Raw genomic sequence first — 17,656 nt, 5'->3', positions numbered from 1 at the left:
TACTGGTGCGCCACTAGTACCATGCCACTAGTAATTAATACTAATGGCGCACCCCTGGTGCGCCATTAGTATACGAGATACTAATGGCGCACCTCTGGTGCGCCACTACTAACCCTTAGGTGCTCCACTAGTATTCCCTCTAGGTGCGCCATTAATAGCCTTATAGGTGCGCCACTAGTAATAAAGGAAGGTGCGCCACTAATAAGGGCTGAAATGCGCCACTAGTAATGTATTTGGAAAACAAAAAAAATCCAAATTTACAGAAAACAACCTATAAGGAAAAATAATTTAAAAACAAAAAATGAAATAGAATCATAATTTTTATTATAGTAAGAATATTACAATGTCTTTACAAGTATCCAATAAAAGAAAAATTACAAGGAAATAAAAGAAAATTCTAAAACTAATCTTCTAGTAATCTTTTCTTCTTTTTCTTTACTTTATCCCTGCAAAGAATGATAGAAATATGTGAGAATGAACATTGTAGAGAAGTGAAATTGAGTGAAACAAAATTAACATCCATACTTAGCACACACAAGGATTTTATCGACAAATGGCTAAGTCTACTGCCTACTGCCAATGCATAATTAGCACACACAAGGATTTTATTGAGTGAAACAAAATTAACATCCATACTTCCTCTACTGCCTACACATCCAACAGGATAAAAAGAAACATTTTTCAGCAAAATCGAGTTAAATAGATGGATTTCCATCTTGCATACATGTGTGCTTCGCAAATAGATGGAGGGGGAGAAGAGAGAGCTTACCAACAGCATCTGGTTGGGGAGGTGGTCGTGAGCAGCATGTCGGAGAGGTTGCCGGCTAATGTTTCAAAATGAAGAATAGTCAAGTTAAGTGTTAACCAACATTGTACAAAATACAGTAATTCACCGTTTTGATAACTCACTTAACATTGTACAAGTTGAGGTAACTGAAGATAAAATGGAGCTTATGGAAACAATATTCAGAGAGTAGGGGAATAGATCCTAAATTAAAAGGATCCACTAAGTTGCGCCATTGCTACACACAGGACTTGCAGGCGCGGGCGTGACATGCCATGCCATCCAGCAACGCCGGCCGTGTCGACCCACAAGTTTATTAAACAAAAACTTGGAAAACCGGCAAGTTGAATATGCATGCACCTTACCTCCCTCGGTTGCTTCCAGTCAGTCACTTGCGATCAAGATGTCCCTTCCTCCTTCCATGGAGAAATGGATCTTTCTTTCTTTCTTCCTTTCTTTGTTGACAACCTTCAATCCCTGATTAGATTAGTAAAGGAAGCAGGTCAGCAGGGGGGGTCTGAGTAGGAACGACAAGATGAAGTGTTATAGTTTATCAACATGGTCTGCTCTCAAAATCAATTTGGAGTTCTCCAAGTATATTACTAAAATAAAGCTTCAGACTGCCACAAGTAAATTTCCAAGTACTACAAATTACAGTGAGTGATTCAGATAAACAAAGAATGACTGGAAGATGGCATTGGTTGATGACTTTGCTCTGTGCCAGCCAACTTTGAAAACATAGTAAGTGTACCTATACATACATAGGAAACAGGTCGTGCATCCGCCAAGAAAAGGAAACGAATCAAAATCAATACAGATCGTCTTTTTTTTAAAACTGAAATCAATACAGATGGCAGCTAGTACAGATTGTCGCGAGAACGCCAGAGGCAAACTGAAACACATGCGAGAACTCTTGTTGCGAGAACGCCGTCGAGGGTGGGCGTCTTGAGGAAGAACTCGGAATGGTGCTGGTGATGCCCTGTGAGTCATTCGACCACTCAAACGTGACCCGGAAAAACTGACTCCCCTGCCATCGTTGATTGCATCTCCCTTTTGGAAATATAAAAACTGTATAAATTACAAATATTGGCTCCGGCAAGAAAAGAAAAGGAACCAAATCTGCACTGCTTGTTCTTTTATTTTGGATTGAAATCAACAGTACAGATTGCAATGGCCAAGAGGAAAATTGAAATGCACGCGGTGTAGGGAAGGAGACGGCGTGGTGAGTTCAGAGATGCACGGCGGGGGTGAGAGGAAGGGAGAGGAGGCGACTGCTTACGGGGGTTGGGTGCGGTGGCGCTGACGAGATGGAAGGAGACGCCATCGTCCTTGGCCGTCGAGGATCTTGTGGACGTCGTCGAGGACGGATGAGTTGAAGTCGCCGAGGTCGAGCACGCCGCTCTTGACCAGCACCGCCGTGCCGCGGATCTTGCCCTCCTTCCACGCCTGCTTGTTCTTCCCCGTCAGCCCGTGCAGCAGCAGCATCTCCGCCTCCTCTCCCCTCCTCTCTGGTTGTGGGAGCGCACGACCAACACGACTAAACTGCCGTCCAGGAGAAGGGAAGCGCTGAAGTCGCCCTGGCCTGCTGCCTGCGTTTTGGTCTTGGAGGAGAGGGGTCCTGAGCTCGGTCGACATGGCTGCGGGCGCGAGGAGGGAGGGAGGGACGGAGAGCTGTGGAGGCGGAGGGCGGCTAGGTGGGGTGGAAGGAGTAGGACGCGGTGGTGGTGGTTGCCGCGGCCTGTGGATCTGAGGCCTCGCTCCCTCCTAGGAAGAGACGGAGAGGGGAGAGGGTGGGGGCGCCGGCGACGGGATGCAGGGCGGGGCGGGAGGTCGACGGTGAGGCTAGAGGAGACGAGAACGCCGGTGGGGATGGGGATAGGAGGTCCACGGCGGCGGCGGCGGGTTTGGAGGGGATCGATTCGAGGGGAGAGGAGGAGGAAGCGTTGTGTTGTGTTGTGTTGCTTTGGTTGGATTGGATTCTCTCGAATCAGGGCCGGTCGGTGCAGCACATAGCAATGGCGCACCAGGGGTGGTGCGCCATTGCTACACAAAAATGCCCACCTCCCCTGGCTTACCAATGGCGCACCTTTGCTAGATGCGCCATTGCTATCTAAAATATCAATGGCGCACCTGGCAAAGGTGCGCCATTGGTAAACCTGGAGAAGGGGGTGGACCCGGGGAAAAAATAGCAATGGCGCATTGGACTAAAGGTGTGCCACTACTAAAAAATAACAATGGCGCACCTGCTTCTGGTGCGCCACTTCTATATAGCAGTGGCGCACCACCACCATGGTGCGCCACTAATAGGGATATTGGCTATAGCCATTTTTCTAGTAGTGGCTGGCCAGGCCATCCCTCCACTCACCCACACCCCCTGTTATTCTACGGCAACGGCAGCCTCACACCGCAGCCGAACCAGTGAACCCTCGTACTCCTCTCCGCGTGGGCATCCACTGCCGCGTCTTCCCCGGCTCCGCGTCGTCCCCTTCCTAGGCCTCGCCGCCGTCCACCGTCGTGGTGCTCTCGGCGTGGCGTGGTCAATGTGGTCAACGACCGACTTCCATCGGAAGAGTACTGTACGTGGAGAGGCTGACAGCTGGGTCCACGGCAGCCGCAAGGAAGTGCCTCCTTATTACGCGGAAAATAATTATTCCTCCACCTGATAGCAGGGACCCACCAGAAGGGCCACCGTATTTGGCGAAAAAAAACGTTTCCCCCTGACTGTTGGGACCCACCGGACAGGCCACCGTATTTCGCGAAAAAAACGTTCCCCCGCTGTCAGCTCGGACGCACCGAAAGTGCCTCCTTATTACGCACAAAAAAATGAATACTCCCCCTGCTAGTTGGGACCCACCTTGGTGGGAGGCTGACTTGTGGGCCTGCTAAGTTGACGGGGACAGAGTGCTTTGTCAACTTAGTCAATATGAACGATTCTAGCTCCAGTGACCGTACGATGTCCATCCAACGGCCGTATCAATCGGCTTTAGTTAGCAGCAGTAGCGAAGGAATCGCCCGATCGGGTTCAGTTAACAGCCATCGATTGATCGCTCGGGTTCAGTAACGCGTAGCCTGCAGTGCAATCGCTCGGGTTCAGTAGGGGAACGCCTCGCTCGGGTTCAGTTAGAGCCCAACGCCTCGCACCCACGCGCGTGCGTGTACGAGAGAAACGCGCATCGCTCGGCCCTGACCACCCACTGTAACCGAGAACACCCCGATATTTTCCTTGCCCTAGCTTCTACCACGGTTTTTTCCGTCATGGACGGCCCAAAGAATGTCATGCAGTTGTGTCTCCGGCCCGCCCAGGACGAAAAGCCCATTTTCTATCATGATTTCTTGTCATAGAAGTAGGAGCCCACCACATCTATGATGATACCGAGTTTTTTTCATAATTATCGTCATAAAAGTGTCATAAGTATGACAGAAAAAGTTTTGGTTTGGCCCAAAATGTCACGGATGTGTCTTTTTTTTGTAGTGGCTCCAACCGAAGTTCGAGGAGGGCACTGTTGGAAATATGCCCTAGAGGCAATAATAAAATGGTTATTATTATATTTCCTTGTTCATGATAATTGTCTATTGTTCATGCTTTAATTGTGTTATCCGGAAATCGTAATACATACGTGAATACATAGACCATAACATGTCTCTAGTGAGCCTCTAGTTGACTAGCTCGTTGATCAATAGATGGTTACGGTTTCCTGACCATGGACATTGGATGTCATTGATAACGGGATCACATCATTAGGAGAATGATGTGATGGACAAGACCCAATCCTAAGCATAGCACTAGATCGTGTAGTTCGTTTGCTAAAGCTTTTCTAATGTCAAGTATCATTTCCTTAGACCATGAGATCGTGCAACTCCCGGATACCGTAGGAATGCTTTGGGTGTACCAAACGTCACAACGTAACTGGGTGGCTATAAAGGTGCACTACAGGTATCTCCGAAAGTGTCTGTTGGGTTGGCTCGGATCGAGACTGGGATTTGTCACTCCGTGTGACGGAGAGGTATCTCTGGGCCCACTCGGTATTGCATCATCATAATGAGCTCAATGTGACTAAGTAGTTAGTCACGGGATCATGCATTACGGAACGAGTAAAGTGACTTGCCGGTAACGAGATTGAACGAGGTATTGGGATACCGACGATCGAATCTCGGGCAAGTAACGTGCCGATTGACAAAGGGAATTGTATATGGGATTACTTGAATCCTCGACATCGTGGTTCATCCGATGAGATCATCGTGGAACATGTGGGAGCCAACAAGGGTATCCAGATCCCGCTGTTGGTTATTGGCTAGAGAGGTGTCTCGGTCATGTCTGCATGATTCCCGAACCCGTAGGGTCTACACACTTAAGGTTCGATGATGCTAGGGTTATAAGGAAGGTTTGTATGTGATTACCGAATGTTGTTCGGAGTCCCGGATGAGATCCCGGACGTCACGAGGAGTTCCGGAATGGTCCGGAGGTAAAGATTTATATATGGGAATTCACCATACGGTCACCAGAAATATTCGGGGGTATATCGGTATTGTACCGGGACCACCGGAGGGGTTCCGGGGGTCCACCGGGAGGGTCCACCTGCCCCGGAGGGCCTTATGGGCTGTAGGTGGAAGGGAACCAGCCCTTAGTGGGCTGGGCACCAACCCCCCTAGGGCCCATGCGCCTAGGGTTTGGGGGAAACCGTAAAGGGGGGCGGCCCCTTGCTTGGGAGGCAAGCCACCTCCCCCTTGGCCGCCGCCCCCCCCCCCTCTAGATCCCATCTAAAGGGGCCGCCCCCCTTCCCCCTTCTCCCTATAAATAGAGGGGTGAGGGGAGGGCTGCAGCACCACATCCAAGGCGCAGCCCCTCCCCTCCCCAACACCTCTCCTCCTTCGCGTGTGCTTGGCGAAGCCCTACCGGAGAACTGTCACTCGACCACCACCACGCCGTCGTGCTGCTGTTGGAGCCTTCTTCCTCAACCTCTCCCTCCTCCTTGCTGGATCAAGGCGTGGGAGACTTCACCGCTCCGTACGTGTGTTGAACGCGGAGGTGCCGTCCGTTCGGCGCTTGGATCATCGGTGATTTGGATCACGACGAGTACGACTCCATCAACCCCATTCTCTTGAACGCTTCCGCTCGCGATCTACAAGGGTATGTAGATGCACTCCTCCCCTCTCGTTGCTAGTAAACTCCATAGATTGATCTTGGTGATGCGTAGAAAATTTTAATTTCTGCTATGATCCCCAACAGTGGCATCATGAGCTAGGTCTATGCGTAGTTTCTATGCACGAGTAGAACACAAGTTGTTGTGGGTGTTGATTTTGTCAATTTACTTGCCGTTACTAGTCTTATCTTGATTCGACGGCATCGTGGGATGAAGCTGCCCGGACCGACCTTACACGTACGCTTACGTGAGACAGGTTCCACCGACTGACATGCACTAGTTGCATAAGGTGGCTAGCGGGTGTCTGTCTCTCCCACTTTAGTCGGATCGGATTCGATGAAAAGGGTCCTTATGAAGGGTAAATAGAAATTGGCATATCACGTTGTGGTTTTGGCGTAGGTAAGAATCGTTCTTGCTAGAAACCTATAGCAGCCACGTAAAAGTTTGCAACAACAATTAGAGGACGTCTAACTTGTTTTTGCAGCAAGTGTCATGTGATGCGATATGGCCAGAAGGATGTGATGAATGATATAGGTGATGTATGAGATTGATCATGTTCTTGTAATAGGAATCACGACTTGCATGTCGATGAGTATGACAACCGGCAAGAGCCATAGGAGTTGTCTTAATTTATTTATGACCTGCATGTCAACTGGAACGTCATGTAATTACTTTACTTTATTGCTAACCGTTAGCCATAGTAGTAGAAGTAATAGTTGACGAGACAACTTCATGAAGACACGATGATGGAGATCATGGTGTCATGCCGGTGACGATGATGAACATGGTGCCCTGAAGATGGAGATCAAAAGGAGCAAAATGATATTGGCCATATCATGTCACTATTTGATTGCATGTGATGTTTATCATGTTTTACATCTTATTTGCTTAGAACGACGGTAGCATAAATAAGATGATCCCTCGCTAAAATTTCAAGAAAGTGTTCCCCCTAACTGTGCACCGTTGCGAAGGTTCGTTGTTCCGAAGCACCACGTGATGATCAGGTGTGATAGGTTCTAACGTTCGCATACAACGGGTGTAAGCCAGATTTACACACGCAATACACTTAGGTTGACTTGACGAGCCTAGCATGTACAGACATGGCCTCGGAACACAAGAGACCGAAAGGTCGAACATGAGTCGTATAGCAGATACGATCAACATGAAGATGTTCACCGATGATGACTAGTCCGTCTCACGTGATGATCGGACACGACCTAGTTGACTCGGATCATGTATCACTTAGATGACTAGAGGGATGTCTGTCTGAGTGGGAGTTCGTTAATAATTTGATTAGATGAACTTCATTATCATGAACTTAGTCTAAAAAACCTTTACAATATGTCTTGTAGATCAAATGGCCCACGCTAATGTTGCCCTCAACTTTAACGCATTCCTAGAGAAAACCAAGTTGAAAGACGATGGTAGCAACTACACAGACTGGGTCCGTAACCTGAGGATTATCCTCATAGCTACCAACAAAGCATATGTCCTTGAAGCACCGCTAGGTGATGCACCTGTTTTCCCAGCAACTCAAGACATTCTGAACGCCTGGCAGTCACGTAGTGATGATTACTCCCTGGTTCAGTGCGGCATGCTTTACAGCTTAGAACCGGGGCTCCAAAAGCGTTTTGAGCAGCACGGAGCATATGAGATGTTCCAAGAGCTGAAAATGGTTTTCCAAGCTCATGCCCGGGTCGAGAGATATGAAGTCTCCGACAAGTTCTACAGTTGTAAGATGGAGGAGAATAGTTCCGTCAGCGAACACATACTCAAAATGTCTGGGTTGCACAACCGCTTGTCTCAGCTGGGAGTTAATCTCCCGGATGACGCGGTCGTTGACAGAATCCTTCAGTCGCTCCCACCTAGCTACAAGAGCTTTGTGATGAACTTCAATATGCAGGGGATGGAAAAGACCATTCCTGAGGTATATTCAATGCTGAAATTAGCGGAGGTGGAGATCAAAAAGGAACATCAAGTGTTGATGGTGAATAAAACCACTAAGTTCAAGAAAGGCAAGGGTAAGAAGAACTTCAAGAAAGACGGCAAGGGAGTTGCCACGCCCGGTAAGCAAGCTGCCGGGAAGAAGACAAAGAATGGACCCCAACCTGAAACTGAGTGCTTTTATTGCAAGGGAAACGGTCACTGGAAGCGGAACTGCCCCAAGTACTTAGCGGATAAGAAGGCCGGCAACACCAAACGTATATGTGATATACATGTTATAGATGTGTACCTAACCAGCGCTCGTAGTAGCTCCTGGGTATTTGATACCGGTGCGGTTGCTCATATTTGTAACTCAAAGCGGGAGCTGCGGAATAAGCGAAGACTGGCGAAGGACGAGGTGACGATGCGCGTCGGGAATGGTTCCAAGGTCGATGTGATCGCCGTCGGCATGCTACCTCTACATTTACCTATGGGACTAGTTTTAAACCTCAATAATTGTTATTTAGTGCCAGCTTTGAGCATGAACATTGTATCTGGATCTCGTTTAATGCGAGATGGCTACTCATTTAAATCCAAGAATAATGGTTGTTCTATTTATATGAGAGATATGTTTTATGGTCATGCCCCGCTGGTCAATGGTTTATTCTTAATGAATCTCGAACGTGATGTTACACATATTCATAGTGTGAATGCCAAGAAATGTAAGGTTGATAATGATAGTCCCACATACTTGTGGCACTGCCGCCTTGGTCACATTGGTGTCAAACGCATGAAGAAACTCCATGCAGATGGACTTTTGGAGTCTCTTGATTATGAATCATTTGACACGTGCGAACCATGCCTCATGGGCAAAATGACCAAGACTCCGTTCTCTGGAACAGTGGAGCGAGCAACCAACTTATTGGAAATCATACATACTGATGTGTGCGGTCCAATGAGCGTTGAGGCTCGCAGTGGCTATCGTTATGTTCTCACCCTCACTGATGACTTGAGTAGATATGGGTATGTCTACTTAATGAAACACAAGTCTGAGACCTTTGAAAAGTTCAAGGAATTTCAGAGTGAGGTTGAGAATCAACGTGACAGGAAAATAAAGTTCTTACGATCAGATCGTGGAGGGGAATATTTGAGTCACGAATTTGGCACACACTTAAGGAAATGTGGAATTGTTTCACAACTCACGCCGCCTGGAACACCTCAGCGTAATGGTGTGTCCGAACGTCGTAATCGCACTCTATTGGATATGGTGCGATCTATGATGTCTCTTACCGATTTACCGCTATCATTCTGGGGTTATGCTTTAGAGACTGCCGCATTCACTTTAAATAGGGCTCCGTCGAAATCCGTTGAGACGACACCGTATGAATTATGGTTTGGAAAGAAACCCAAGCTGTCATTTCTTAAAGTTTGGGGATGGGGATGCTTATGTCAAGAAACTTCAACCTGAAAAGCTCGAACCCAAGTCGGAAAAATGCGTCTTCATAGGATACCCTAAGGAAACCATTGGGTATACCTTCTACCTCAGATCCGAAGGCAAGATCTTCGTTGCCAAGAACGGGTCCTTTCTGGAGAAAGAGTTTCTCTCGAAAGAAGTAAGTGGGAGGAAAGTGGAACTTGATGAGATGACCCCTCTCGAACCAGAAAGTAGCGCAGCACAAGAAAATGTTTCTGTGGTGCCTGCACCGACTAGAGAGGAAGTTAATGATGACGATCATGATCAAGTTACCACCGAACTTCGTAGGTCCACAAGGACACGTTCCGCACCAGAGTGGTATGGCAACCCTGTCCTGGAAATCATGTTGTTGGACAACGGTGAACCTTCGAACTATGAAGAAGCAATGGCGGGTCCAGATTCCAACAAATGGCTTGAAGCCATGCAATCCGAGATAGGATCCATGTATGAAAACAAAGTGTGGACTTTGGCAGACTTGCCCGATGATCGGCGAGCGATAGAAAATAAATGGATCTTTAAGAAGAAGATGGACGCGGATGGAAATGTTACCATCTATAAAGCTCGACTTGTCGCTAAGGGTTATCGACAAGTTCAAGGAGTTGACTACGATGAGACCTTCTCAACCGTAGCGAAGCTGAAGTCCGTCCGAATCATGTTAGCAATTGCCGCATTCTACGATTATGAAATATGGCAAATGGACGTCAAAACAGCATTCCTTAACGGCTTCCTTAAGGAAGAATTGTATATGATGCAGCCGGAAGGTTTTGTCGATCCTAAGAATGCTGACAAAGTATGCAAGCTCCAGCGCTCAATCTATGGGCTGGTGCAGGCATCTCGGAGTTGGAACATTCGCTTTGATGAGATGATCAAAGCGTTTGGGTTTACACAGACTTATGGAGAAGCCTGTGTTTACAAGAAAGTGAGTGGGAGCTCTGTAGCATTTCTCATATTATATGTGGATGACATACTATTGATGGGAAATGATATAGAATTCTTGGAAAGTATAAAGGCCTACTTTAATAAGTGTTTTTCAATGAAGGACCTCGGAGAAGCTGCTTACATATTAGGCATCAAGATCTATAGAGATAGATCGAGATGCCTCATAGGTCTTTCACAAAGCACATACCTTACCAAGATATTAAAGAAGTTCAATATGGATCAGTCCAAGAAGGGGTTCTTGCCTGTATTCCAAGGTGTGAGATTGAGCACGGCTCAAAGCCCGACCACGGCAGAAGATAGAGAAAAGATGAGTGTCGTCCCCTATGCCTCGGCCATAGGGTCTATTATGTATGCCATGCTGTGTACCAGACCTGATGTAAACCTTGCCGTAAGTTTGGTAGGAAGGTACCAAAGTAATCCCGGCATGGAACACTGGACAGCGGTCAAGAACATCCTGAAGTACCTGAAAAGGACTAAGGATATGTTTCTTGTTTATGGAGGTGACGAAGAGCTCGTCGTAAAGGGTTACGTCGATGCTAGCTTCGACACAGATCTGGATGACTCTAAGTCACAAACCAGATACGTGTATATTTTGAATGGTGGAGCAGTCAGCTGGTGCAGTTGCAAGCAAAGCGTCGTGGCGGGATCTACATGTGAAGCGGAGTACATGGCAGCCTCGGAGGCAGCACATGAAGCAATCTAGATGAAGGAGTTCATTGCCGACCTAGGAGTTATTCCCAATGCATCGGGGCCGATGACTCTCTTCTGTGACAACACGGGAGCTATTGCCCTTGCCAAGGAGCCTAGGTTTCACAAGAAGACCAGGCACATCAAGCGTCGCTTCAACTCCATTCGTGAAAATGTTCAAAATGGAGACATAGATATTTGTAAAGTGCTTACGGATTTGAATGTCGCAGATCCGTTGACTAAACCTCTTCCACGAGCGAAACATGATCAACACCAGAACTCTATGGGTGTACGATTCATCACAATGTAACTAGATTATTGACTCTAGTGCAAGTGGGAGACTGTTGGAAATATGCCCTAGAGGCAATAATAAAATGGTTATTATTATATTTCCTTGTTCATGATAATTGTCTATTGTTCATGCTTTAATTGTGTTATCCGGAAATCGTAATACATATGTGAATACATAGACCATAACATGTCCTAGTGAGCCTCTAGTTGACTAGCTCGTTGATCAATAGATGGTTACGGTTTCCTGACCATGGACATTGGATGTCATTGATAACGGGATCACATCATTAGGAGAATGATGTGATGGACAAGACCCAATCCTAAGCATAGCACTAGATCGTGTAGTTCGTTTGCTAAAGCTTTTCTAATGTCAAGTATCATTTCCTTAGACCATGAGATCGTGCAACTCCCGGATACCGTAGGAATTCTTTGGGTGTACCAAACATCACAACATAACTGGGTGGCTATAAAGGTGCACTACAGGTATCTCCGAAAGTGTCTGTTGGGTTGGCTCGGATCGAGACTGGGATTTGTCACTCTGTATGACAGAGAGGTATCTCTGGGCCCACTCGGTATTGCATCATCATAATGAGCTCAATGTGACTAAGTAGTTAGTCACAGGATCATGCATTACGGAACGAGTAAAGTGACTTGCCGGTAACGAGATTGAACGAGGTATTGTGATACCGACGATCGAATCTCGGGCAAGTAACGTACCGATTGACAAAGGGAATTGTATACGGGATTACTTGAATCCTCGACATCGTGGTTCATCCGATGAGATCATCGTGGAACATGTGGGAGCCAACATTGGTATCCAGATCCCGCTGTTGGTTATTGGCTAGAGAGGTGTCTCGGTCATGTCTGCATGATTCCCGAACCCGTAGGGTCTACACACTTAAGGTTCGATGACGCTAGGGTTATAAGGAAGGTTTGTATGTGATTACCGAATTTTCTTCGGAGTCCCGGATGAGATCCGGGACGTCACGAGGAGTTCCGGAATGGTCCGGAGGTAAAGATTTATATATGGGAAGTCACCATACGGTCACCGGAAATATTCGGGGGTATACTGTACCGGGACCACCGGAGGGGTTCCGGGGGTCCACCGGGAGGGTCCACCTGCCCCGGAGGGCCTTATGGGCTGTAGGTGGAAGCGAACCAGCCCTTAGTGGGTTGGGCGCCAACCCCCCTAGGGCCCATGTGCCTAGGGATTGGGGGAAACCCTAAAGGGGGGCGCCCCCCTTGCTTGGGGGGCAAGCCACCTCCCCCTTGGCCGCCGCCCCCCCTCTAGATCCCATCTAGAGGGGCCGCCCCCTTCCCACTTCTCCCGATAAATAGAGGGGTGAGGGGAGGGCTGCAGCACCACATCCAAGGCACAGCCCCTCCCCTCCCCAACACCTCTCCTCCTCCGTGTGTGCTTGGCGAAGCCCTGCCGGAGAACCGTCATTCCACCACCACCACGCCGTTGTGCTGCTGTTGGAGCCTTCTTCCTCAACCTCTCCCTCCTCCTTGCTGGATCAAGGCATGGGAGACGTCACCGCTCCGTACGTGTGTTGACCGCGGAGGTGCCGACCGTTCGGCGCTTGGATCATCGGTGATTTGGATCACGACGAGTACGACTCCATCAACCCCGTTCTCTTGAACGCTTCCGCTCGCGATCTACAAGGGTATGTAGATGCACTCCTCCCCTCTCGTTGCTAGTAAACTCCATAGATTGATCTTGGTGATGCGTAGAAAATTTTAATTTCTGCTACGATCCCCAACAGGCACAACCCACCACCACACGCCTGGCTCAGGGGTCGGATCCTGGTGTCTTGTGCCCTGTGTGGGTCTCCATTTGCGGTGATTCCAACTCCCAAAAGTCACATATATTCCAAAATAATTCTTCATGAAATTTTATTGTATTTGGACTTCATTTGATATGGATTTCTGTGATACAAAAAACATGCAAAAAACAGGAGCTGGCACTGGGCACTGGATCAATAGGTTAGTCCAATAAATCATATAAGAAGTTCCCAAAAGTATGCAAAACATGTATGATATTGGCATGAAACAATCAAAAATTATAGATACGACGGAGACGTATCAACATCCCCAAGCTTAATTCCTGCTCGTCCTCAAGTAGGTAAATGATAAAAATGATAATGTTTGATGTGGAATGCTACCTAGCATAAACTTGATCATATATCTAATCATGGCATGGATATTAAGACATAAGTGATTCAAAGCAATAGTCTATAATTTGACATAAAGACATCAATACTCAGACATCCCAATAAACAATCATGTCTTTCAAAATATCAATGCTAGAGAAAGTTATCTCTACAAAATCATATAGTCTTGTCATGCTCTGTCTTCTTAACACAAAGTATTTATCATGCAAAACCCCGATGACAGGTCGAGCAATTGGTTCATACTTTTTAACGCGCTTCAGCTTTTTCAACCCTCACGCAATACATCAGCGCAAGCCATGGATATAGCACTACGGGTGGAATAGAGTATGATGATAGGGGTAAACATAAAGAAGACAAAAAAAGTAAGAAAGTCTCACATCGACGCGGCTAACCAACGGGCTATGGCGATGCCCATCAATTGATATCAACGTGAGGAGTAGGGATTCTATGCAACGAATGCACTAAGAGCTATAAGTGTATGAAAGCTCAATATGAAACTAAGTGGGTATGCATCTAATCCTATAATGAAAAATTCCCACCAGTATATGAAAGTGACAAAATAGGAGACTCTCCATATGAAAAACATGGTGCTACTTTGAAGCACAAGTGTGGTAAAGCATACTAACAATGCCCCTTCTCTCTTTGTTTATTTCTCTTTTTTTCTTTTTCTTTTTTTCTTTCTTTCTTTTTCTTTTTTTCCTCTTCTTTTTCTTTTTCCTTTTTTTTCTCTCATTGTCCGGAGTCTCATCTCGACTTATGGGGGAATCATAGTATCCATCATCCTTTCCTCACTGGGGCACTACTCTAAAAATGAATAATGATGATCATCACACTTCTATTTACTTATAACTCAAAAGAAATAAAAATTACAACTCGATACCTATGACAAATTATGACTCTATATGAATGCCTCTGGCAATGCACCAGGATGTGCAATGATCTAGCGTAACATGTATGAAAAATGATGAACGGTGGCTGAGCCACAACTACTATGTGAGCTATATGATCATGCAAAGCAATATAACAATGAATGCTCAAGTCATCAAACGAAAGCGGTGGAAGTTGCATGGCAATATATCTCGGAATGGCCATGGAAAAGCCATAATAGGTAGGTATGGTGGTTGTTTTGAGGAAGATATAATAAGGCTTATGTGTGATAGAGCGTATCATATCACGTGGTACGGATGCACCGGCGAAGTTTGCATCGACTCTCGAGGTGAGAAAGGGCAATGCACGGTACCATAGAGGCTAGCAAATTGCGGGAAGGTAAGAGTGCGTATAATCCATGGACTCACACTAGTCATAAAGAAATCATATACTTATTGCAAAAGTTTATTGGCCCTCGAAGCAAAGTACTACTACGCATGCCCCTAGGGGGATAGATTGGTAGGAAAAGACCATCGCTCGTCCCCGACCGCCACTCATAAGGAAGACAATCAATAATAAATCATGCTCCAACTTCATAGCATAATGAGAGACTATACGTGCATGCTTCGGGAATCACAAACCTTAACACCAATATTCCTACTAAACACAACCATTTACTAGTACCTCACACATATTCCATCTCTATATCGCAAAACTATTACAAGGAATCAAACATATCATATTCAGTGATCCATGAGTTTTACGTAGGATTTTATGACTAACCATGAAATTGACCAATTCCTTTTGGCTCTCTAAATAGATATAAGTGAAGCATGAGAGTTTAATTCTTTCTATAAAAGATCATTCTCTAATATATATAAGTGAAGCAAAAGAGCATTCTACAAACAACGGTTTTCTATATGAAGAGAAATAGACAATCCAAACTTCAAATGATATAAGTGAAGAACATGAAGCATTCTATAAAGCCATACTCAAAAGATATAAGTGAAGTGCAATGAGCATTCTATAAATCGACCATGGACTATCTCATACTAGCATGGTTCATAAAATAAAAATGAAAACTAAATGCAAAAGACGCTCCAAGATTTGTGAGGGAGTCCTGGATTAATGGGTCCTCGGGCGTCCGGGCTATGTGACGTGGGCCGGACTAATGGGCCGTGAAGATACAAGATAGAAGACTTTCTTCCGTGTCCGAATGGGACTCTCCTTTGCATGGATGGCAATCTTGGCATTCGGATATGAAGATTCCTTCTCTATAAACCTACTTTGTACAACCCTAGTCCCCTCCGTTGTCTATATAAACCGGAGGGTTTAGTCCGTAGAGGCAATCATAATCATACATGATAGACATCTAGGGTTTAGCCATTACGATCTTGAAGTAGATCAACTCTTGTAACCCCAATATTCATCATAGTCAATCAAGCAGGAAGTAGGGTATTACCTCCATTAAGAGGGCCGAACCTGGGTAAACATCGTGCCCCTGTCTCCTATTACCTTCGATCCTTAGACGCACAGTTTGGGACCCCCTACCCAAGATCCGCCGGTTTTGACACCAACATTGGTGCTTTCATTGAGAGTTCCTCTGTGGCATCGACAGAAGGGTTGATGGCTCGCCTTGTTATCAAGCACGATATCACTTCCGGAGGAGCCTTGGTCTCAGGCCAAACCCTCCATCTTGGCAGCTTTACCATGGCCGCCCCTTCGGCGTTAAGACGAAGATGACTCTCAAGTCATCAAAAATCATCTCCGCATCGGCCCCGAATACTCCGACAAGATGGATCGGGCAGGTGTATCGTCTTTGAACGAGCTGCTAGATCGCATCGCCGCCCTGGGAGTTCCAACTGACTATGATCGGATTGGGCTTAAACCCAATCAGAGAGAGATTAAATCTCCCCCGGTCACCCATCAGGTAGCAATCGTGGAGGAGTAAGCCGATAGAATCTCTTCTCCTACGTTGAGAATGAACTATGTTCGGATATCCGAGCTCGGTGAGCCGGACACCCATCTTAGTGGGGACACTCCCCGTCCTCCGAACATAGAACCGGGTGTCAAGCCCTAAAACTCACTAGGCGTTCCAGAGCCCGGCCTGGTAAACTCGGAAACTCTTTGAGCTCCGGACTCCACCTTGGGTCAGGGTTCGGATTTAACGCCACCCACCCACCACAAGAAATATTCCCCAAGAAATTCCGGTCCCCCGGATATATGCGACCTGATGTATATACGGCAGCAGCCTCAAGAAACAGTCCATCACTTTTGGGCCAGATTCCTCCTTGTCAAAGAAAAGATCAAAGATTGCTGTGACGACTACGCAATTTCAGTGTTTTGCAATAACTGCACTGATGAGGGAATCCTTAACGCCCTCAAACGCCGCCGTGTACTACACTTTGTGGATTTGACAAATATAGTACAGAAGTACTGCGCAATGGAAAGCGCTTGGAAAACCCAGACAGCGCGCTGGGAACCGCTGGCCTTCGTGCCATCTCCCGGTCGGGCAAAAAGGATGCACCCCCGCGGGACACCTAGTCCTTATCCCGTAGGCAAGAAAATCTAGCCCATTACGAGACATGGAACTGTCCTCGAAGGATGGCTCAACAGGCCATGTAAAATACACACGACACCGGATACCGAACCAACCCACAGCCTCCGAGCATGTTGGATACTCCGGCAAGTGGCCAAGAGCGGCGAGGGAATCCTCACCAACACCACCTCAGAGGAGCACTCTTCGGAGGATGACGACCTCAGAGTATTGACGGTCTTCGAGACCTTTTCTACAAACAACCGGCGCAAAAGGGCACTTTGTCACCTTGCCGAAGTCTGCCAAGTCGCAGCAATAAATCCTTGGAACGACATGGCCATCACTTTCAATGCCGATGACGAACCAAGATATCAATCAGTTCGGGCACCAGCCACCTTGGTTCTCAATCCCATTGTGGACGGTTTTCGGCTCACTAAAGTGCTCATGGATGGCGGCAGCGGACTGAACCTCATCTACGAGGACACGCTTGATAAAATGCAAATGGACAGGAGTCGCATCGAGCAAAGTTATACAACTTTTCGGGGAATTATCCCCAGTCGGGAAGCAAGATGCGCGGGAAAATTAAACTCGGCGTGGTATTCGGCACGCCGGAGAACTATCGGTCCAAAGAAATAGTCTTCCAAGTGGCCCCTTTCAATAGCGGATATCATGCCCTGTTGGGGCGAGACACATTCACGCGCTTTCAAGCCATACCTCATTATGGGTACATGAAGCTCAAGATGCCCGGGCCCAATGGTGTTATCACTCTCCCCAGTGATCCGGACATAGCACTCTGCGTCAAAAATAAAATCGCATCCTTAGCCCTCGAGGCACTATCCG

The 17,656-nt window shown here is 46.9% G+C and overlaps 1 non-coding gene across 1 annotated transcript; it reads right to left on the bottom strand.

Moving 5' to 3' along the window:
• Positions 1-302: 302 nt before the first annotated feature.
• LOC109736170 (uncharacterized) lies at positions 303-2,819 on the bottom strand. Its single transcript, XR_012182662.1, has 3 exons — positions 2,064-2,819; positions 770-1,261; positions 303-446 (listed from the first exon to the last, which is right to left on the bottom strand). It is a non-coding gene; the product is annotated as an uncharacterized protein (transcript).
• Positions 2,820-17,656: the final 14,837 nt, after the last annotated feature.

This window comes from Aegilops tauschii, chromosome 4 (genome assembly GCF_002575655.3).
Source record: "Aegilops tauschii subsp. strangulata cultivar AL8/78 chromosome 4, Aet v6.0, whole genome shotgun sequence".
NCBI lineage: Eukaryota > Viridiplantae > Streptophyta > Magnoliopsida > Poales > Poaceae > Aegilops > Aegilops tauschii.
This window is presented reverse-complemented; position numbering and strand designations above follow the sequence as displayed.